This window comes from Ictalurus punctatus, chromosome 4 (assembly GCF_001660625.3).
Source record: "Ictalurus punctatus breed USDA103 chromosome 4, Coco_2.0, whole genome shotgun sequence".
NCBI lineage: Eukaryota > Metazoa > Chordata > Actinopteri > Siluriformes > Ictaluridae > Ictalurus > Ictalurus punctatus.
Window position 1 is genome coordinate 17,418,769 of NC_071284.1, and position 24,080 is coordinate 17,442,848.

At 39.0% G+C, this 24,080-nt stretch overlaps 1 long non-coding RNA gene across 1 annotated transcript; it reads right to left on the minus strand.

The window, feature by feature from the left end:
- Positions 1 to 259: 259 nt before the first annotated feature.
- Positions 260 to 24,038, minus strand: LOC128629539 (uncharacterized). The gene is made up of 3 exons (XR_008393886.1): positions 23,966 to 24,038; positions 23,507 to 23,711; positions 260 to 425 (listed from the first exon to the last, which is right to left on the minus strand). It is a non-coding gene; the product is annotated as an uncharacterized LOC128629539 (long non-coding RNA).
- Between the last annotated feature and the right edge of the window lie 42 nt (positions 24,039 to 24,080).

Genomic DNA, 24,080 nt, shown 5'->3' on the forward strand with positions numbered 1-24,080 from the left:
ATGCTGACTGGTCCTTGGACATATATTAGACACCCCACACCAGAGTCTGCTGACACGGCCAACCAAGTTCTGCTCACTCCCGAGCCTGTTGACACAGACAACCAATTTCTGCTCACGCCCGAGTCTGCTGACATGGACAACCAAGAAATAAGCATGCATTAGACTGTGGCAGTCTTTTTGTCATCTTGATTGTTTAAGGATAAATCACTTAAAGCACTAGAAACTTAAAAAAAAAAAAAAATAAGGCCTATATTCTATACATACATTTTACCAAGCCAGAATATCATGGGAGGTAGCGGACTCTGATGAACTGCCCCCTGGAACTGCCACCTTGATTAAGGGACAGTGCCAGCTCCTCACCCAGAGTGAGTGAAGGTGCTGGTAGTCCCCAACCCATTTTACGGGTCTCTGCCTTCTTCCTGTGGCTATGTAGAACAGAGAGAAAAGTTATTATAGGAAGTTGGGGCAATTAGTTAGGTTACAATTTAGGAGGTTTATGAATCATTATCTTTTTTGTGTTTCATTTTGATTTCATTTTGATTTCAGTTCTTCTGGGTCCAGAAGGATAACACCTGATAAAATATAAAGATTATTATATTATTAGTACTATGTACAATGTTAACTAATTGATAGAGAGCTAAAAGTAAAGGCATATCTATTAAATGTTATGGCACGGGTTTAATAGGATCAAAGTTTAATTTAGCACCATAATGAAAGGAAACGATCCATTACTTTTTTCCAAGCCAACTCTATGTCCGATGCAGCAGTTACTTTTTTTTGTATAAATGACTTATATTCCTTATAACTATTTACTGTAATTACCAAATAATGTTGGAGATCCTATCCTATTTGTTCTTTACAAATGCATATTACTCAAAGATATGAGACAGTAGGCTAGGGTCACTGAATCTGACAAGTCAAAATTTATAGCTACCAAAATATGTTACCGACTATATGTAACTGGCTATATTGTTTAATAAAGTGGCTCATGTGATGTGTCAGCTCCTCTTCTTTCTATGTTATGAAGCATATTGATCAGATATTGATATATTTATAGATACATTAGGGTCACTGAATCTGACAAGTCAAAATTTATAGCTACAAAAATATGTTACCCCTATTTATTTAAAAATAACTGATTATAATGTTTAATAAAGCGGCTCATGTGATGTGTCAACTCCGCTTCTTTCTATTTTATGAAGCACATTGATCAGATACTGATATATTTATAGATACGGTACGGTTATTATAGCATTATAGTCACTGAAATGTGTTAACCCTCTTTACTCTAATTAAGTCTATAAGTCTAAGTTCATAAAATTCATTCAGGTGCTGTAAAATTTTCTCCTTTTTCATATAAGTTTTTGTTTTTGAGAAACAGTAGGGTCACCAATCATTAGACGTTACCAAAATATTACAAAATAAAAAGAATACTCACTAAGCTAATTTGTGTGATGCCTTTATTGTTCAGAAGGTTTGTTCCTTATGGCACTTCTAATACTGCTGAAATTTCTCTTAGTTTTTTTTTTATTATTATTTTACATTTATGTAAAATAAATGTAAAATAAAAGAGTGAGCTCCTCCCCCCGAGGAGCTCACTTTGGGACCAATATTCCTTCTGGGTCTGCCTCTGGGATGTGGACCTGGGCGATCAGGGTGACTGGCATGAAACTCCCTTGTGAGGTTGGGGTCCAGAATATCTTGAGCTGGGCCCCAGCACTATTCCTCTGGGCCGTACCCCTCCCAATCTATAAGGTATTCCAGCCGGCCTCTTCTTTATCGAGAATTTAAGATGTTCTTTACCAGGCCTTCGATGTCAAGGGGAGGTGGCAGAGTAGCAGAAGGGAGGTTGATCGCCAGTGGGCCTGGAACTACTACCTTGAGACGTGACACAGGGAAGGATGGGGAAGTTGGAATTGGTACGTAACTTCATTGATGCGTTTGATGATCTTGTATGGTCTGATGTATCTAGCTGTTAGTTTCTTGCAGGTTTGGTGATGTCAAAGGTCTTTGGTGGCCAGCCACACCCAATTGCCTGGCTGATACTCAGGAGTAGGCCCTCTGCTGTGATCTGCATAATTTTTTAGGTTTGGGCCACTCTTTCTAGGTGTTGCTGAGTACTTTCCCACATTTGTTCGTTGCACTTGAACCATTCATCGATGGCTGGTGAATCTGTGGTATTGGTATTCCAATGGAAATAGGAGGGCTGGTATCCGAGAACACATTGAAATGGTTGGCAGAGTGGTGTAGTGAGTTCTGAGTATATTCTACCCATGGTATGAACTGGGCCCAATCCTCAGGGATGGCTGAGCAGAATGTATGGAGGAATCTACCCACCTCCTGGTCGGCTCATTCAACTTGCCTATTGGATGGGGGATGGTAACCTTAGGTGAGACTTACAGTGACACCTAGTTTCTGCCAAGGTGAATCAACAAGCGAGCGGAGCTTTGAGGGTTCGGAGGCACATCACAGGTTTGAGATCCTTTCTTTAATACTTTTGTGGAGAACCAGTATGCTTGGGTCGTTGGATGTTACTGTCTGTAAAGAACTCAGAGTGTTAAGCGGAATCTGACTGCCAGTTTCCCATGCTTTCAAGTTCACGAACTCCTGTATGCTTAAATCACCGCCACTGATGTGCTGCTTTTAAAGTGAACAACTTTTTTGTTTTGGTTAAGAATTAATTTGGGGTTAACTGTTTTTTTTCTGCCTTTTGTGTGTGCAATTTTTTTTTTATGATTAGAGGCTTGTTTCCTTATGGGTTCGTCTATAAATCCCACGTATGGGAACTTTTTGGTTTTCATTATTTCAGTTTCTATGACTGAAACGAAATTTTCTTACGTTCATTGCATAAATAATAATAATCTTATTTTGTAAGAATTGAGTAGCCTATTTATGTTTTTTGCTCTGAGTGATGTCCAAATTATAAATTATAAGTGACAGTTAATTTGAACTGTCTGGCGCCCAAACCCCATAAGTAAGGTACCACGCTACAATATCGTCTGGAATCCTGAAATATCTGAATACATGATTGAAGAGAAGTTCTGTTGTGGCAAAGGCTGAGGGCAGACCTGGGAGAGTTATGAGGCTCAGAGACTTGGATAATCTGTATGTGACTACTAGAATGGTTGTTTGACCTTGGGAGTCAGGTGATCCGTGGGGAAGTCAATGGCGAGATGGGACCAGGGCCATTGAGGTGTGGGTAATGGTAAGAGCTTGTCAGCAGGAAGTGTTCTGGGTACCTTGGCTTGGGCACAAATACTGCATGAGGCCTGTTGTATGTCCTATATCATGTTCAGCCACCAGTACTTTTCCTGACAGTAGGTGATTGGTTCTGTGGATTCCTGGGTGGCTGTTGGCTACTGAAGTATGCGCTCATGTTATGAGTCTATTCCTCAATTGGTGTGGTACAAAGAGTTTGTTCAATGGGCATGACTGGGGTATTTGTTGTCAGGGGTGTTGTTGATGGCTTCATCCAGTTCCCATTCTATACTTCCCACTACCCATTCGGGAGGGAGGATGGTTTCCTCCAAATCCTGGTGGGAGTCCGATGTGTGCATGCGTGATAGTGCATCAGCTTTGACATTCTTGGAACCAGGGTGATAAGATGGGGTGAACTGGAACGGGTTAAAGAATAATGACCAGTGTGCTTGCCGGGAGCTGAGGCATTTGGCAGTGTGGAGATATTCCAGCTTCTTGTGCTCCATCAAGATGGTGAATGGATACTGGTAACCCTCTAGCCAATGGCGCCACTCCTCGAGTGCAAGTTTTACGGTGAGTAGTTCATGGTCTCCTACACTGTAGTTTCGTTTTGCTGGGGATAGTTTCTTGGAGTTCCATGCCAGTCTCTTGGAGCCTCCCTTAAGCAATGAAATCAGGGGTGTGTTATGGAACTGAAGCCCTGGATGAAGCAGTGGTAGAAGTTAGCAACACCAAGATGGAGGTCCTTGACCGTACGAGGTGTAGGCCAACTGATTACCTTGCTCTGATCCATGCCCATTCCACCCAGGCTGATGATGTAGCCAAGAAAGGGTATGGTTATTTGAGAAATTCATACGTCTCCCCTTTAACATAGAGTTGATGTTGCAGTAGGTGCTGGAGGACTTGGCGAACATGGTTGGCATGACTTTCCAGGGATGGTGAAAAAATGGGATGTCATCATATATGCAGTGATGAATTTATCCAGCATTTACCCAACATGGTAAACTATTAAATTTACCAATAGTTCATGATCTCCTACACTGTAGTTCCGTTCTGCTGGGGATAGTTTCTTGGAGAAATAGGCCACTGAAATAGGCCATCTTGAGATGCTCTCCAAATATCTTGGAGAGGATGGTGCCCACTGCTGTTTCAGAGGTGTTCACCTCTACTATGAATGGCTTGGTAGGATCTGGGTGCTTTAAGATGGTAGCTGAGGTAAAAGCATTCTTGAGCTGGGTGAGGGCCTGGTCTGCAGCTGAGTTGCATGCCAGTCTCTTGGAGCCTCCCTTAAGCAACAACGTCAGGGGGTGTCTTATGGAGCTGAAGCCCTGGATGAAGCGGTGGTAGAAGTTAGCAATGCTGTGAAAATGCTGAGGTCCTTGACCGTACGAGGTGTAGGCCAACTGACTACCTTGCTCTGATCCATAACCACTCCACCGAGGCCGATGATGTAGCCAAGAAAGGCTATGGTTATTTGATGAAATTCATATGTCTCCTCTTTAACGTAGAGTTGATTTTGCAGGAGGCGCTGGAGGACTTGGCGAACATGATTGACATGACTTCCCAGGGACGGTGAAAAAATGGAATGTCATCAGTATATGCAATGATGAATTTACCCAGCATATCTCTGAGGACATCATTAATGAGACATTGGAAGAGGGGACGATAAAGAGCCCATAAGGCATTACCAGGTACTTGTAGTGCTGAAGGCAATCTTCCACTCATCCCCCTCTCTGATCTCTGATCTCTCTGGCTGAGCGTAGTTGTTCTAGGGCAGCAGGGAATAAAGGTTATAGTAACTATACTTTACTGTGCACTGGTTCAAACCTCTTTTATCTATGCAAGGTCTGAGTCCGCCTCCTTTCTTCTCCATGAAGAAAAAGCCTGCAGAAACTGGAGAAGTAGCGGGTCAGATGTATCCTTGCTTTAGTGCTTCTATATGTATTCCTCCATAGCCTCCTGTTCTGTGAGTGAAAGGAGGTAAATGCGATTGCAAGGAGGCATGGATCATGTGAGCAGTTCAATTGCGTAGTCGTAGGGTCTGTAGGGAGGTAACCCGCTGTCTTTGGTCTTGCTGAAGACTGTACCTAGATCCTTATACTCAGGAGGAATGGTGAATGAGGCCTGATTGGCTGGGCTTTCAATGGAGGGTGTCGTGCACGTTCCCGTCTGAACATATGCTGAACAGCGACCCCTGGTCACAGTTTTCAATAGGTCACCGATTTCGGCACAACGCCGGAAAACCCTGAGTAAGCATTTAGGGAGATAATAATAATAATAATAATAATAATAATAATAATAAAAGAGGAAGAAGAGGAATAATACTAACAATAAAAATAGGTTTCCTCCTGACGAAGGAATCCTAATAATAACCCTGCACAGCATGGCGTTGCATCATACCATCACAGACACACGATATAACGCTCTCAATATGATATTTCTTGGTGATAAACAGGGGCATTACTAGACCCTAAAGTTTGCTGTGCCCCAGTAAAATGTTTCCTGGTAATTCACTGACTTCTTACTGTGTAACTGAATGTCAGTAAAAGAATACAGCAGTGTTGTAATTTTGTATCTTATTGAACAGAGTATTGTATTTTATCTTCAGTAAACGGAGTGTTGTCTTTTATTCTCAGCGAATGGTGGGAAGACCAAACAGACATAAAATATCTTGCACATCCTCTTCAGTGATATGCCTTGCACCTCTTGCTGTGCATGAGAGAAAATTTGTCAGTTTCAACCGCTTCACTGGTAATAAATCGGTGTATATCCATTTTCCCCTCACATTAATTTGACTGTGAGCTAGAGTTTGGCAGAATTGAGACTTGTCATCCAATAAGACATGAGTATTTCCATGTATTTTTCTGTAAACCATGTCAGATTGGTCTTGTCTCTGTTCACTGAAGACAGAAAATTACAATATTGCCATCTTCTATTACTGACGTTCAGCTACGTAATGGCAAAGCGCTCCAATTATTAAGGGCTAAAGAAAAATCTTTGAATCAGCAAATTCAATTCAGCAAAATGAACGAATCTTTCTTTCGAGTCATTACGTTCATTCCAGCAGAATATAATTAAAATGTTACATGTTAAATTCCCTGACACATCTAGTACTTACGCAAACGTTGATCACATCTGGAATAAAAAATAAACTATAGGCTAATGCAACCAAGGCCAAATTATGAGAAACAGAAGTGATTAATTAATTGCTTAGCTGGTCTTCAGGCTATACAGTCTGTTAGTTCAGGGCTCTACAGTGCGACCATTTCACTCGCATTTGCGACTGAAAAGTGCTTTGTGCGACTGTGAAAAAATATTTAGGAGCACCGGTGCGAGTGACCTGTTCGGAGTTGTATAATACAATCGAAATAAAAACTAAAACTCCAAAATGCATCTACATTGCTCAACAGTTACTTTCACACTGCATTTCATCACCTCAGTCAACTGAACAAGTGTGTAAATACTGCAAAGAAGCCTTTATGATGACAAGAGTAACTCTGTACTTCATCTGCTTCAACTTCCAGATCTCACAACCGCCATCTTTTATTGATCACTCAAAATGACCTGAAACTGCGACCTGCTCGTGTAGAGACAGCGGTAAATTAATAATAATGCTAACGCTACAAGGTGGGTTTTAATTCACACTTCTTTATTAAATAATTCCTAACCAATCATAATCAAGAGTAGCAACTGTTCAGTCTGTACACATACAATACGCTGCTGCTCTCCTTCACTCTCTTCAGCAACTCCAGTAGACAGTGCATTCACTTCATTTAAACTCACATTTGCCAGATATCACTACAAAAGTCAACTCCAGTTTCCATGTTTTGATTTAATCCCCCCAAATAACTCAATATTATTATTACTAATTATTATTAATACTGGGGAAACCGATCTAAAAGGAACAACTGATAAACAAACAAACAAACAAATAACAAAATGTAAAGACAGAAATTGTGCTTAGTTATAAATAAATCATATAATATTAAAAAAACTGATATTATAATAACTTCATGAAATATAAATAAAATGAGAAATTAAATGATGTTTAATTACTATGGGTTGCACTTAATATCAGTTTGACATTAAGCTTAGTACGCTATCTCCTTAGAAGGCTATAAACCTTTTTCCTAATATGGACCATTTTTGTGTTGGTCTACTTTTAATTAGGACTCTTTATTGTTCAAGACATTTAAAAATAAATATTTTCTGCTTGTTTATTTAATCAATTAACCAACAGTATTTACCATTGCTATTATTTTAATTCAATTAACAGTGACCATGAGCAGAGAGCTTACATTTAACTGTTTATGACAGACCTCCTGATTAAAGTTTAAACCAAAAAAAGATTGGTATCTGGATCGGTATCGGTCGTAAAAATCCTCATCCCCAATGAACACCATTAAACTAAAGCTCTTTGCATCTGGCAGATAAATGAACTCACCCAATCACATCCTATATCAGATTATTCAGATATATACACAATATACGCAGAGCAGTTCGAGAACTGACTCCAGCACAGAACCATGACAGTGGAAAATGTCTAACAGTGTAGCTTTAAATATATTTATTCAGACTTCAAATACTGAACATTGAGGTTTATTGTATTTGTTTAAAAGGTGGAACAGGTTAACAGTTGTAGTTGTGTGTTTTTTTTTGTATACAACCTGTAAAATTAACTGAAAATATAAAATTTTGTTTATCAGAAGGTAAATTAATGTGCCATGGCTCACACTATGTTGCTAAATTCTGTCATAATTGACAAGCTCAAGTTTTCTCATGCCTACTTGTGTGTTATATTGTGGCACATTAACGTTACTATCGCTAAAAAACTAAAAAACAAACTAAATTTCAACCATGCTCCTAAATTTTTGACTGTGCTCCTAAATTTTTGTAATTAGGAGCATAAGTGCTCCTAAAAGAAATTGTTACCATAGAGCCCTATAGTTCACCTCACTTACCGATATGAGTCGTTCTTTCTTTTGTCATATCACATTTGTCACGTCTGTTCCCCGGAAACAGAAATGATTAGTTCAGCTCTTGGGTCTTCGGGTTCAAGTTGTTCATTCATCACGTGACCGCCCCATAGGCTGAATGCAGTGGGGCTGTGACGTGATGAACGAACAACTCAAACCCGAAGACTCAAGAGATGAAATAATTATTTCTGTTTCCGGTACTGCATGGTGCATTGCCTATGGGGCGGTCACCAGAACAACGAACGACTTGAGCCCGAAGACTAATAATGGTGAACTAATAATTTCTGTTTCCCGTACAGAACCTATGGGGATGTTGCAGCGCATGTACGGTCAAAAATTATTTAATCATTCTTTGAGACAACCCGTCGTTCCTGAGTCACATTAAAGATTTGTTCAAAATGAATGAATTATTCATGAACGACACATCACTACCTGGCAGACAGCAAGGACAGACGTTGCATTTGAATGATCTACATTTCACTGCAGAATTTCATTTCGCTACCCCTCAAATAAATCTTTTATAACCTAGACCTTAATCTACAATCACAAGATCAAAAAATTACCCAGATATGGTAAATTGTCAAAGCATTAACCCTTTCATACTTTAGTTAAAAATATTTCAACTGGGCCCCGGTTTGTTTGTTTTTTAATGCGACCAGTATTTTCAAAGTATTCCATTCAGCAAAGCCCAGTAAATTAAAATGTAAAATTGAACTAATGAAATGATCTGAAGCACACACTTACATTAATGTTTGTTACATAGTATGATTAAAGAAAAATAAACAAACAAACAAACAAATAAATAAATGCTACTCCCAAAGTAACCAGAATTGAATGCTTTGGTGCCGTTTCTGCAAAAAAAAAAAAAAAAAAAAAAGGACTTCCAGGATGGGGGGATATATAAGGTTATATTCATGCCACAATTCTGCGTGTGCAAGATCACAGTTTGAGCACGTTTAAGGGCATTTTTCACACGCGTGTACTGAGTTTTGTGAAGAAAAAAGAATTTAGATCGCAAAAAAAATTTATTTTGCAATAATTGTTTGTCTGAATGTGTGCAGATGTCCTCTTTTGTCTGTGCAAAGTTTCACTTGCTTGCTCCCCCGCTACCCACCCTCTATGCTCTGTAAACTCCAACTGCTCGTTCACTCAAACCAATTACAATGTGTCATAATTGTAGCCAATCAGAGATGAGGGTGCTAAATTCTGATTGGTTGGTCTGACAGCCAATCATATGATTCCCTGCACTACCGCGATTATAAGAAGAAAAATACACAGTGGAAGAGACGTGGTTTAGGTGGGAGTTATTTTATGAATGCAACAGACAATTATATAATTTCACACTTCAGGGTTTTTGCTTTTTCTTCGCTTACACTTTCAAAGTGGTGTTTAATGTTTGTACAGCCAATAGTAATCACGAACATTGAGGGAGGAGCAAAGTCAAAGTTTACACCAGACGACACCTATATAATGTACAAAAACAAGTAGGCATGAGTACGAGGCAGGGCAGGATCCCAAAGGAAGAGATGATAAGAACGTGTCTTAGAATAGGTCATGCTGGCTTAAATCAAACATTACACAGAATAGGAAAACACCCCGGTGGACTCTGCACTGCACCCACTGCAATACACAAGAGACAGTAAAACACATTCTGTTAGACTGCAAAAGATATGAGGAAGAAAGAACTGAGCTAGATTGGAAAGTAAAACATGACACTAAAGAACTTGCTGGGAAAAACATATGGAAAAGTACACCGTGCCCTAATAAATTATCTGAAAAATACTGGGATAAGTGAGAGACTTTAGTAATTTAGTATGAATATAGTTAATTTATTTATTATTATTGTTATTATTATTATTACTTTTTTCCCCTGCCAAACTGCTGAATACCCTCCAGTCCAGTAGGTGGCGGTAATGCACCGTAAGTTGGTTTGCCAACTGCCATTAAAACCAAAAGAAGAAGAAGCGAAGAAGAAGGAGAACGATGCGTCAACGAAAGTACAAAACGCTCGATCGTCACGTGATTCACGTAAACTTCAGATAGTTCCAGGAAGTTATTGGCGGGCAATTTGAATCCAGAGTTAGAGAGACAAAAGTGTGATTTTTGGTAATTAGTAGCATTGCATGTAATGTAATATATTTATTCATTTAAAATATTTATATAACACACCGACATGTATGTAGTATGTATATATAGTTACATCAATGATGATTGTAAAAAAAAAATAAAAAAAATTTAAATCCACTAATATTTGAGGATTAGTGTGGTCAATTGCCATTACCTGCCTTGTTAACATATCATGGTTAAAGACCTTGTTGCTGTTGTTTTAAATTAATATTTTTTATGTTCTTAAATTTATAAGCTAGTTAAGGGCAATCAGTATCATCTTTATGACTTTCATATATATATTTTTTTATGCATTTTGACTTTTGCTATGCACTCATGCTGTAGCGAAGGATTAATAAGTTTCTAATAAAATTAAAAGCATGTCAAGCATTTTATCTGTGTCCTTTCCTCAATGTTGTCCTTGTATACTGTCCACCATAGTTCCCTGTACTGCATGGGAATGCTCCAATCGCTCAGAGAAAGGAGTACCAATGCATGGTTTTCCCACTGACACAGAGAGGAGAAAAAAAATGGTTGGTTCAAATCAGCAGGTGCAATCTAAATATAACAAAGCAGTACAACACCAAGAAAATAGTGAGGTAATCATACTTAAGTGTATTTGCACTTTTTCCACAAAGACCACACCATGGGGAAGTTTAATGTTAGGTTTATTTAAAAAAGGAACAGCGAAAGACTTACAAAACCCAGTGAGCTGAGACTCATGGTGAGGGTGCTGTCTCATTGCAGGGAGTCTTCAGGCAGTCTTCAGGGTACGCGAAGCTGGTGGGTTGAGCAGTCGCGTTTTCCGAAGCTCGTAATAGTTGTTCCCAAAAGTCTGTTTGAAGTGAGTATTTCCCACTGTTCCGTGTCAAGATGTATTTACAAAAACTGATTAAATCTGCCAAACTAAAAATAGATGCCAAAGGGAAAGTTCCCTCGCCTAATATTGAAAAGAAAGATAAGGCAAAAGAAAGTGAATACGACAATGTATTGGAGGTTTCTGTGCAAAATAAAAGAGAACGCGGTGATGGCACCCTTCCTTCAATGACAAGCAAAAAGCCTGTGGAAAAAAAGGATTAAGCCAACAGCTAACAGAGACAAGGCTGAAATCTCAAATGAAACCATTTTAGCTGCAATATTTATCTGTATAAATATCTGGAAAGGAGGGTGGATGTGAAGCTGGCATATTTAAGTGAACAATCCAAACAAAGCCATCATTATTGCTAGCTGAACGAAGGCGATTTAGCTCAACACGTAAGAAGTTAAGGAGTGTGAAAAAAGAGTCACTGACTTGGAGATACAAAACGATCATCTTCGCAAGGAGAACTGTGATCTTAAGGAGTGGGTGAGAGAACAATAAAGATATAGAATGAGGTGGCGTCTCCGTATCAAAGGCATGGAAGAGAAAAAAGACGAAGATATCAAATCATAGGTCATCCAAGCCCTCAGTAAGATTGCACCTATGGAATTAAAGGTGGAAGAAGATGTTGACATCGTCCACAGGCTGGGAAGAAGGATGGAAAATAAAAGCAGGAATGTCATTGTTCTGTTTGCTCAAAGATGGATTAAGGATGAAATCTGGAGACGACGCAAAAACTCCCCAGTTTGCAAGGCAGAAGGAATTTGATTCCCGGAGATGCTTCCTCGAGAGGATTTGAAAGACCGACGAAAGTTGTGGCCTCACATCGAACAAGCAAGGAGGGCAAGAAAGCCTGCTTTTTTTTTCGCGACCCATATGGCTTCATAGAAGGAAGACGGATCGGTGTTGACTGGTGAAGCGATGCGTTTCTAATTATCAGTTAGTGGGAAACTTTTTAATGGGACACTGGAGCTCTAGGCTATCTGAAAGTTACAGTTCATACAGAGACTGAATGTGAGTTTATATGTGGCTTGTTTATTGTTCAATTTGTGTTTTTATTTACTAGTTCTCTGTTTTTCCCTCTTTTTTGTTCTAGTATTAATGATTAAGGCCAAATTGTATTTGGTTCTTTTTATATGTTAGGGGCTTAAAGGACATTGTTAAAAGGAAAACAGTTTTTTTTGTAAAGACCAGAAAGCTCAGTGTATGTTTCTACAAGAGACTCATTCTTTGTACTTGGATGAGTCCTCTTTCTGGACTAATCAATGGGGTGATAAGATTGTTTTCAGCCATTTCTAACTGTTGTGGAGGAGTGGCAATATGCTTCAACAAATGTCCTGGGGAATTCATAACTTATAAAGCTTATGGAAGTGGTCATTGGTTGATGGTGGTACTAAAAACTGATGGCCTTTTTATTTTATTAATATTCATGGCTTTAATAATACAGCTCAAAACCAGAAATTAATAGGAGCTATTTCTAATATGATTGCAGAATCTAAAGTGCAGTACACATCTAATAATGCTTTGGTAGGAGGAGACTGGAATATGGTTCAGGATGAGTGGAAATATAGATCACCTATATATGGCCTAGATGGGAAAATTATTTGAGCGATGTTTGGAGATATTTAAATCCTGAGGTTAAATGTTTTACGTGGTTTAAACCTAATGGGGAGAGCAAATCTAGAATGGTTAGTTCTGGATGGTTAGTGATAACATTCTAAAATATGCTTCACAATCTACAATTTCTAAAGCTCCGTTAACAGATCATTGTTTTATATATCTTGTTTTAGAACCCATATTTAAGCAATTTAGAAACAAAGGGGATTGGAAGTTTAATGCCTGTCTCTTACAAAATGAAGAATTTGGCGTTAAAATCAAGAAATTAATAAGGAATATAGAGATAAATGATTCTTTTGATTGTAATATAAGTAAATGGGAAATTTTTACATTTATAATTAGGGAATTTTTCATATGTTTCTCTAAGAAACTAAACAAAGAAAAAAGGAAGTATGAAAGTAATTTAATTTGTGAAATAAGTCAGTGCTGTAACAAACCATTTAAAAATAATTATGAAAATAATAAGGTGATGGGGCTTCAAAGTAAATTAGATCATCTTTATCTTGAGAGTGCACATGGCACCTTTATAAGATCGCATGCCAAATGGATTGAGGTAGGTGAAAAGAACTCTTCATATTTCAGTAATTTAGGAAAAAAAAAGGCAGCAAAGAAACTCTATCAGTAGTTTAATGATTCAAGAAGAGGACTGCAAAGATTTTAGAAGAATTGAAAAATAAGTGTTTCTGTTCTATTCTAAATTATATTCTTCAGATTTTTCCTCAGAGGATAAAATCCAGAAAAATATTCCGCATACTGAGGACTCTTTTAAAATTTTATGTGATTCAGATCTTAGGATTGAAGAATTGGATTCAGTTGTTATGAAGATGCCTTTAAACAAATCCCCAGGGACAGATGGGCTTACTAATGCTTCTTTTAAAAAAATTGGGGGAATTTGACAAATCTATTACTCAGTGCCATAAAGGAATGTATTGAGAGGAAAGAGTTAAAAGTATGAAAGCAAGGCTTAATTACACTGATGCCCAAAACTTCCCAAAAATCTGAGACCTAAAGTATCTCACAAAAGTGAGTACACCCCTCACATTTTTGTAAATATTTGATTATATCTTTTAACGTGACAACACTGAAGTAATGACACTTTGCTACAATGTAAAGTAGTGAGTGTACAGCTTGTGTAACAGTGTAAATTTGCTGTCCCCTCAAAATAACTCAACACACAGCCATTAATGCCTAAACGGCTGGCAACAAGTGAGTACACCCCTTAGTGAAAATGTCCAAATTGGGCCCAATTAGCCATTTTCCCTCCCCGGTGTCATGTGACTTGTTAGTGTTACAAGGTCTCGGGTGTGAATGGGGAACAGTTGTGTTGAATTTGGTGTCATTGCTCTCACACTCCCTCATACTGGTCACTGGAAGTTCAACATGGCACCTCATAGCAAAGAACTCTTTGAGGATCTGAAAAAAAGAATTGTTCCTCTACATAAAGATGGCCTAGGCTATAAGAAGATGGCCAAGACCCTTACACTGAGCTGCAGCATGGTGGCCAAGACCATACAGGACAGGTTTCACTCAGAACAGGCCTCGCCATGGTCGGCCAAAGAAGTTGAGTGCACATGCTCAGCGTCATATGCAGTGGTTGTCTTTGGGAAATAGACGTACGAGTGCTGCCAGCATTGCTGCAGAGGTTGAAGGGGTGGGGAGTCAGCTTGTCAGTGCTCAGACCATACACCGCACACTGCATCAAATTGGTCTGCATGGCTGTAGTCCCAGAAGGAAGCCTCTTCTAAAGATGATGCACAAGAAAGGCCGCAAACAGTTTGCTGAAGACAAGCAGACTAAGGACATGGATTACTGGAACCATGTCCTGTGGTCTGATGAGACCAAGATAAACTTATTTGGTTCAGATGGTGTCAAGCGTGTGTGGCGGCAACCAGGTGAGGAGTACAAAGACAAGTGTGTCTTGCCTACAGTTAAGCATGGTGGTGGAAGTGTCATGGTCTGGGGCTGCATGAGTGCTGCCGGCACTGGGGAGCTACAGTTCATTGAGGGAACCATGAATGCCAACATGTACTGTGACATACTGAAGCAGAGCATGATCCCCCTCCCTTCGGAGACTGGACCACAGGGCAGTATTCCAGCATGACAATGACCCCAAACACACTAATGAAGCTGAGGGTGAAGGTGATGGACTGGCCAAGCATGTCTCCAGACCTAAATCCTATGCAGCATCTGTGGGGCATCCTCAAACGGAAGGTGGAGGAGCACAAGGTCTCTAACATGCACCAGCTCCGTGATGTCGTCATGGAGGAGTGGAAGACGACTCCAGTGGCAACCTTTGAAGCTCTGGTGAACTCCATGCCCAAGAGGGTTAAGGCAGTGCTGGAAAATAATGGTGGCCACACAAAATATTGACACTTTGGGCCCAATTTGGACATTTTCACTTAGGGGTGTACTCACTTTTGTTGCCAGTGATTTAGACATTAATGGCTATGTGTGCAAATTTACGCTGTTATACAAGCTGTACTCTCACTACTTTACATTGTAGCAAAGTGTCATTTCCTCAGTGTTGTCACATTAAAAGATATAATCAAATATTTACAAAAATGTGAGGGGTGTACTCACTTTTGTGAGATACTGTATCACTTTGCTTAACACCAGTTACAAAAAAACATTCTGGGCTATTGCTGCTAGGCTGAAAAAGGTATTTCTATTATAATTTAATGAGACACAATCAGGGTTTCTGGAAGGAAGGTCAATTCATAATAATATTAGACTGGTTTTTAGATTTACTTGATTATAATGATGTGGTTAAAGGGAGTGGGTTTCTACTTCTTCTTCTTTTTTTTATTATAGATTTTTATAAAACATTTGATGCCATTGAGCATCCATTTATTTTGAAAACCTTACAGCATTTACATTTTTTGATCAAGAATTGATATAAATTGAATTGAAATGTTATATAATGGAATCAACAGCTCTGTAGCTCAAGGCCATGGAACCTGCACAAGATTTCCGATTTAAAGGGGAATTCATCAGGGTTGTGGTAGCTCACCGTTATTGTTTATAATGGTTACAGAGCTATCTATATTGATAAAAAATAATGGCATTGAAGGTTTAATGGTGTTGGATAGGCAAATAATAAGTCAGTTTGCTGATGATACAACATTGTTTTTAAAAAAGGAACATCAAATTTCACTAGCCTTACATTCTGTTAAGCAGTTTCCTAAAGCTTCAGGGTTACATTTGAACCTAGAAAAATGTGAAATGTTAACGTTACACGAATTTCCTCTGCAGTCATTATTTAATATCCAAATTCAGAGGGAAGTTAAATATTTGGGGATTATTATTTCTAACCCGAATGATTAAATCAATAAATAAAGTGAATTTAAAATTAATTTGGAGAAATAAATGTCAGTACATAAGAAAGGAGTACAGGACTTTAAAAATATGAAGATGGGGTGTAAATGTGATTGATTTTGACATTATGAATGATGTACTGAAATTGAAATGGTTAAAATCCTATATTCAAAATAGCCACTCTTTTTGGTTTATTGTCCCCAGTGCAATCTTTAAAAACTGGTTGGAATAAACTTTTTTCTATGTTGTGACTTTAAATGAACCTCATTACCAGTGAAACTTTCTATCAGCCTTCCATCAGCAAGTGCTACTCTATTGGAAACTATTGTTTAAACATAACTGTACACCTTACAACACTCCAGTTTGGAATAATAGATATATAAAGTTAGGCAGAAAATCTGTATATTTCGAAGAATGGAAATCCAAAGGGATTTGGGCTATTGCTCATTTTTTGGATGATAATGGAAATTTGTTACTGTATATTCGGGTTTGTATCATGATGCAAAAATGTTACGATATGTATTGTAGAGTTACTATATATATATATTTATTATAAATAAAATTTCCGTCGCAGTGGGACAGGAGTTTGCTCAGCAGAAAACTCCAGATGGCCAATCCGCCCCGTTATGTAATATGTATAATCTGCATTTATGCATAATCTGCATTTTTAGGGGTCCTTGTCTTCTGGGGGCCCAAGGCAGCTGCCAAACTTTGCCTAGTGCTAAGTCAGCCCCTGTATGTTGGCTCTATCAAGCCAACATAAAAAGTTACCACAGTATGCAACCAAATATAGAAAGTTAAAGTGCACCTATTATGTTTTTTCAAATATTACCTTTCATGTAGTGTGTTATATAGCTATTTGTGAATGTAAAAACGTCTGCAAAGTTTCAAAAATCAAAGTGCATGACAAACAGGGTTATTGACTCCAAAAAGAAGGAACCAATTCTGAACACCTTAAATGAGTCATTAATAATTCCAGGCTTCTTCTTTTTTTCTTCTTTTTGTTTTAATGGCGGTTGGCAAACCAACTTAAGGTGCATTACCACCACCTACTGGATTGGACTGTGGGCAGTGGAGTGTTGGCAGAAAAAAAGTAATAATAATAATAATAATAATAATAATAATAATAATAATAATAATACCATTAACAACAATATATAAATAAACAAAAATAAAGAGATAAATAACTATATACTAGATAATCCTACTATATTACTAAAGTCTCTCACTTATCCCAGTATTTTTTAGATAGTTTATTAGGGGGCGGTGCATTTTCCCAGATGTTTTCCCGATAAGTTTTCTAGTGTCATGTTTTGCTTTCCAATTTGCATCTCTAGCTCAGTTCTTTCTTCCTCATATCTTTTGCAGTCTAACAGGACGTGTTTTACCGTCTCTTGTGTACTGCAGTGTGTGCAGAGTCCAGTGGGGTGTTTTCCTATTCTGTTTAATGCTAGATTTAAGCCAGCATGACCTATCCTAAGACGCGTAATTATCATCTCTTCCTTTGGGTTTCTGCCCTGCCTTACACTCATGCCTACTTGTTTTTGTATAGTATATAGGTGTCATCTGGTGTCAGCTGTGTCCCGGTATTCCTGCCATATTTTATGTGTGTCCCTTTATAATGGTTTTGATCTCTGCTCTACTTAATGGTACTTGCATATCAACTGTTTCATGGTTTATCAATCTTTTTGCCAGTACATCCACAGTTTCATTTCCTTCTACCCCTAAATGTGCAGGAACCCAGAAGAAGGAAACATTCAGCCCCTTAGCATGAAGTATGAGAAGCAGGTAAAGTATTTGGTAGACAAAGTCTTGTCTGCATGAGGTTTTCCCAGACTGTATATTTGATAGTGTTGACAGACTATTGCTATACAGTGAGGGAAAAAAGTATTTGATCCCCTGCTGATTTTGTACATTTGCCCACTGACAAAGAAATGATCATTCTATAATTTTAATGGTAGATTTATTTGAACAGTGAGAGACAGAATAACAACAAAAAAAAATCAGAAAAACGCATGTCAAAAATGTTATAAACTGATTTGCATTTTAATGAGGGAAATAAGTATTTGACCCCTCTGCAAAACATGACTTAGTACTTGGTGGCAAAACCCTTGTTGGCAATCACAGAGGTCAGACGTTTCTTGTAGTTGGCCACCAGGTTTGCACACATTTCAGGAGGGATTTTGTCCCACTCCTCTTTGCAGATCTTCTCCAAGTCATTAAGGTTTCGAGGCTGACGTTTGGCAACTCGAACCTTCAGCTCCCTCCACAGATTTTCTATGGGATTAAGGTCTGGAGACTGGCTAGGCCACTCCAGGACCTTAATGTGCTTCTTCTTGAGCCACTCCTTTGTTGCCTTGGCCGTGTATTTTGGGTCATTGTCATGCTGGAATACCCATCCATGACCCATTTTCAATGCCCTGGCTGAGGGAAGGAGGTTCTCACCCAAGATTTGACGGTACATGGCCCCGTCCATCGTCCCTTTGATGCGGTGAAGTTGTCCTGTCCCCTTAGCAGAAAAACACCCCCAAAGCATAATGTTTCCACCTCCATGTTTGACGGTGGGGATGGTGTTCTTGGGGGGATTGGCAGCATTCCTCCTCCTCCAAACACGGCGAGTTGAGTTGAAGCCAAAGAGCTCCATTTTGGTCTCATCTGACCACAACACTTTCACCCAGTTGTCCTCTGAATCATTCAGATGTTCATTGGCAAACTTCAGACGGGCATGTATATGTGCTTTCTTGAGCAGCGGACCTTGCGGGCGCTGCAGGATTTCAGTCCTTCACAGCGTAGTGTGTTACGAATTGTTTTCTTGGTGACTATGGTCCCAGCTGCCTTGAGATCATTGACAAGATCCTCCCGTGTAGTTCTGGGCTGATTCCTCACTGTTCTCATGATCATTGCAACTCCATGAGGTGAGATCTTGCATGGAGCCCCAGGCCGAGGGAGATTGACAGTTCTTTTGTGTTTCTTCCATTTGCGAATAATCGCACCAACTGTTGTCACCTTCTCACCAAGCTGCTTGTCAATGGTCTTGTAGCCCATTCCAGACTTGTGTAGGTCTACAATCTTGTCCCTGACATCCTTGGAGAGCTCTTTGGTCTTGGCCATGGTGGAGAGTTTGGAATCTGATTGATTGATTGCTTCTGTGGACAGGTGTCTTTTATACAGGTAACAAGTTGAGATTAGGAGCACTCCCTTTAAGAGTGTGCTCCTAATCTCAGCTCGTTACCTGTATAAAAGACACCAGGGAGCCAGAAATCTTTCTGATTGAGAGGGGGTCAAATACTTATTTCCCTCATTAAAATGCAAATCAATTTATAACATTTTTGACATACGTTTTTCTGGATTTTCTTGTTGTTATTCTGTCTCTCACTGTTCAAATAAATCTACCATTAAAATTATAGAATGATCATTTCTTTGTCAGTGGGCAAACGTACAAAATCAGCAGGGGATCAAATACTTTTTTCCCTCACTGTAGAAGCTATAGCGACATCTTGGTTCTCATGATTTTTTTCCAACCACTGCAGTGCCAATAGGACTCCTAATAATTCTACAGTGTACACTGATAAGTGATCGGTCACTCTTATTATTTGAAGGGGTGAGGGGTCACTTAGGGGTGTAGGTTGAAGGGGTGAGGGGTCAAGGACATGACTAAGGACATGGATTACTGGAACCATGTCCTGTGGTCTGATGAGACCAAGATAAACTTATTTGGTTCAGATGGTGTCAAGCGTGTGGTGGAGTACAAAGACAAGTGTGTCTTGCCTAGAGTCAAGCATGGTGGTGGGAGTGTCATGGTCTGGGGCTGCATGAGTGCTGCCGGCACTGGGGAGCTACAGTTCATTGAGGGAACCATGAATGCCAACATGTACTGTGACATACTGAAGCAGAGCATGATCCCCTCCCTTTGGAGACTGGGCCGCAGGGCAGTATTCCAGCATGATAATGACTTCCCTTGCTAAAGAAGCTGAGGGTGAAGGTGATGGACTGGCCAAGTATGTCTCCAGACCTAAACCCTATTGAACATCTGTGGGGCATCCTCAGATGGAAGGTGGAGGAGCACAAGGTCTCTAACATCCACCAGCTCCATGATATTGTCATGGAGGAGTGGAAGAGGACTCCAATGGCAACCTGTGAAGCTCTGGTGAACTCCATGCCCAAGAGGGTTAAGGCAGTGCTGGATTATAATGGTGGCCACATAAAATATTGACACTTTGGGGGCAATTTGGACATTTTCACTTAGGGGTGTACTCACTTTTGTTGCCTGCGGTTTAGACATTAATGGCTGTGTGTTGAGGTATTTTGAGGGGACAGCAAATTTACACTGTTATACAAGCTGTACACTCACTACTTTACATTGAAGCAAAGTGTCATTTCTTCAGTGTTGTCACATGAAAAGATATAATCAAATATTTACAAAAATGTGAGGGGTATACTCACTTTTGTGAGATACTGTATATGCTAAGCAGCCATAATCAAAGGCGGCTCTCATAAGAGCCTGATAGATATTTATGAGCAATGCCCCACTTGCTCCCCAGTCTCGCCCTGACAGACATCTCAGAACATTATTAATCTTTTTACATTTGTTCTTAATTTTATCAATGTGCAGACCCCAGGTCAGCTTCTCATCAAAAAGCACTCCTAAAAATCTCACAGCCTTGACCTGTTCAAGATCTATTCCATATAATTTAAATGGTACTGTTTTATGATGTTTAGAAAAACATGTACCTTGTGATTTTGAAATTGATAGTTTAAATCCCCATTCATTGCCCACTGTTCTACTTTCCCTATTGCATGTTGTATTTTCTTTCTTATATATTCTATATTCCGACCCCTAACCCAGAGTGCCCCATCATCTGCATAAAGCGACTTACCTATATTTTCTCCGACCTGATCAAATATGTCATTAATCATAATATTAAACAGTATTGGGCTACATACACTGACTTGTGGGGTACCATTTTCCACTGCATATCTATTTGAATACTCTGCACCCACTCTAACTTCTATTGTTCTTCTGTTCAGGAAGTCTAATACACAATTATATATCTTACCATTTATTCCTAATTTGTTGAGTTTAATTAGAAGTCCATCCTTCCAAAGCATATCATATATGCTTTTTCAACATCAAAAAATACACCAATTACACTTTCTTTGTTAGTTTGAGCTTTCCTAACTTCTGATGCTAGGCATAATATAGAATCCATTGTCCCCCTATCTTTACAAAATACTGACTCATAAACTGAAAGAAGACCTTTACTTTCTATATAGTGATCTAATCTATCTGTTATCATCCTCTGAATAGCTTTGCCTAACTGTGACGTTAATGCTATGGGTCTATAGCTTGCTGGATCTGACGGGTCTTTGCCAGGTTTGATTATTCGCACTATAACTGCCTGTTTCCATGTTAATGGGATTTTTCCTGTATTCCATATCATATTGAACAGTCTTAATACTACATCAAGTGTGATGTCTCTCATGTGACCTAACGTGCTATAGCGCATGCCGTCTTTCCCTGGTGCCGTTTGCCGTGCATTTGATATGGCTCTTTTTAATTCAAATAGAGTAAATGGCAAGTCCAACTCTCCCCCTGATGTAGTCCTTCTTTCTACTATCCCTGGATTTGGAGCAAGTGTCTGATCTCTACACTGCTTAGCTGTTGAGGATAGATTTTCAGTACTGTGGATCTTCACAAAAGTTTTTACCAAAAGTTCTACTTTTTCTGCATTGATAATCACATTTTTATTATTGCTACTTAACACTGGTATTTCTACACTGTTTCTTATTCCGCTCATTTTCCTAATTGTTCTCCATATATCTGATAGCTGGGTTTCTCTTCCAATTTTATTGCAGAATTGTCTCTAATATACACATTTGGCTGATCTAATTGTTTTCCTAACTACTGCTTGCACCCTTTTATAGTTAAAGTTTCCAGTGTATGGTGAGCTTTGAGTTGCCTAAAAGCTTTATTTCTCTTTTTAATTACTATACTACAGCTCTCATTCCACCATGGTACGCGCTTTCTTCGTTTACTTCTTGTCTTTTTAGGAATTGTTTCTTCAGCTGTTTGTATAATTGCTGTGGTCACTTTTCCATTCATTTCTTCTACATCTGTAATATCCTTATTCACTAATTCCACACATTTTATTTCACTCACCATTTGGAACATCTGCCAATCAGCTTTATCTAACTTCCACCTTGGTGTTCTCACTTCACTATCCTGGTGTATATCTACCCCAATCCTGGTTATTATTGGATAGAGATCAGTACCTACGGTCAACTGGTGTAAAACCTCCCATGTGCTGATTCCTGCTATTTCAGTAGACGTTACTGTCAGATCAATGGCACTTTCTGTGTTATGTGAACTACTATACCGTGTGCCCTTCCCGTCATTAACACATACCAAGTTTTTATCGTCTATAAATTCCTCTATTACTGATCCATTTATATCTGTATTCTTACTCCCCCATATTGTGCTGTGTGCATTAAAATCCCCACACCATACTATTTTACTATTACAGGGATTATAAAAGTTGACTGTCGTTATACTGTCTTTTCCTGTCCATATTCTGACTACCACAGATTCATGTTCTTTCCCTTTACTGATTAGATTATATTTCACATCTACCACATTATTATTTCACATCTACCACATCTGTTTGCCCTTACATATTGCTGTTACATGGCCATATTTTTGCCATTTAAAGCATCTCAGTGGTGGAGGAATATATGGTCTGGCCTCATAGCTCATATATCCTATGTACACCTTACTTGGCAGTCTAGATTTGTCAAACTTAATCATCACAGGCAAACTGTCGCATTTCTCCCCATTTCTAGTTGTTTTAAGACTTTTTGCTTCTAGTACTTTTGCCCCTGAGACATCGTCTTTTATTTGTTCCTCTGTATCCTTGTTCCTCTGTATCCCTGAGATGACTCCTTGAACCCATTTTTTAATATCCAATCAACGAACAATGAACGCTCTTACCATCTATTTTATTCAGTTGCATGGCTTTCCCTTGCTGGGCTTTATTTCTAGAACTAATCAGTAGTGATCCACTTCTCAATATTTTAGCACACTTTACCTCCCCCAGTAGTTTGTCTATCAATTTTGTTAGCTGAACTGGATTCCACTTACCAAACTTTGTCCCTTCTTGAGATAATTTTAGGATTACTGTGTATTCCTCTTCCTGTTTTGTTGCTAACACTTTACTCGCCATCTGTTTCCTCTGGGTTATACATTCTCTTTTCCTTTTTTCCCATTTTCTCAATCATATTATGTTCCATACACTCCTATCTCTCCCGCCATCTTCTTCAAACACCATCTCACTTCCTGACTCGTCACTTCTTTCTGCTATCTCCTGCCCAGTCACAGTACTCAATTCCAGACTTACTTCCTGTACAAACCTATGTAGGTTTGTAACAAAAAACCCACCTCTGGTCTTCATTGGCTGCTCGAGAACAGAAGGAGCTGAAACTTGTTATGGTAGTGGGTGTTTCCTCCCCTCACGCTGACAGGGGTAGACCAATCACAACAGAATGGGACATCTGACAAATCAGACCAGAGTATGCTCTCTGAAAGGAGGAGTTTAAATGGAATCCATTACAACGGGTCACTGAACGAGTCGTTTGTGACACTCCTGGGGGGAAAAGGGGTAATGTTGCAGTTTAAATTATGAGCACATTAAAGTGTTTTTTGACCTGGGATGCATGTACATTTATTGTATGAAACCTTTAAAACAAAATTAGTCAAGTTTCAAAAGCATAATATGTGTGCTTTTAAACTATATTTATCTTTCCCATCACAGACCCTTTTAAATCCTAATTTGGCATTTCACCATTTTCCCTTTGTTCTGAATTAACGTAATAATTAACTCAATAATTTAACCATTACTTGAAACATTTCCCCTGTGACGCACAATCTCTTGGAAAAGTGCAACGGCGGAAACAATTTCTGGTAAACTTAGCGCTGTAAGATCAACTATGCAGCTGCTTCTTCTACCCAGAAT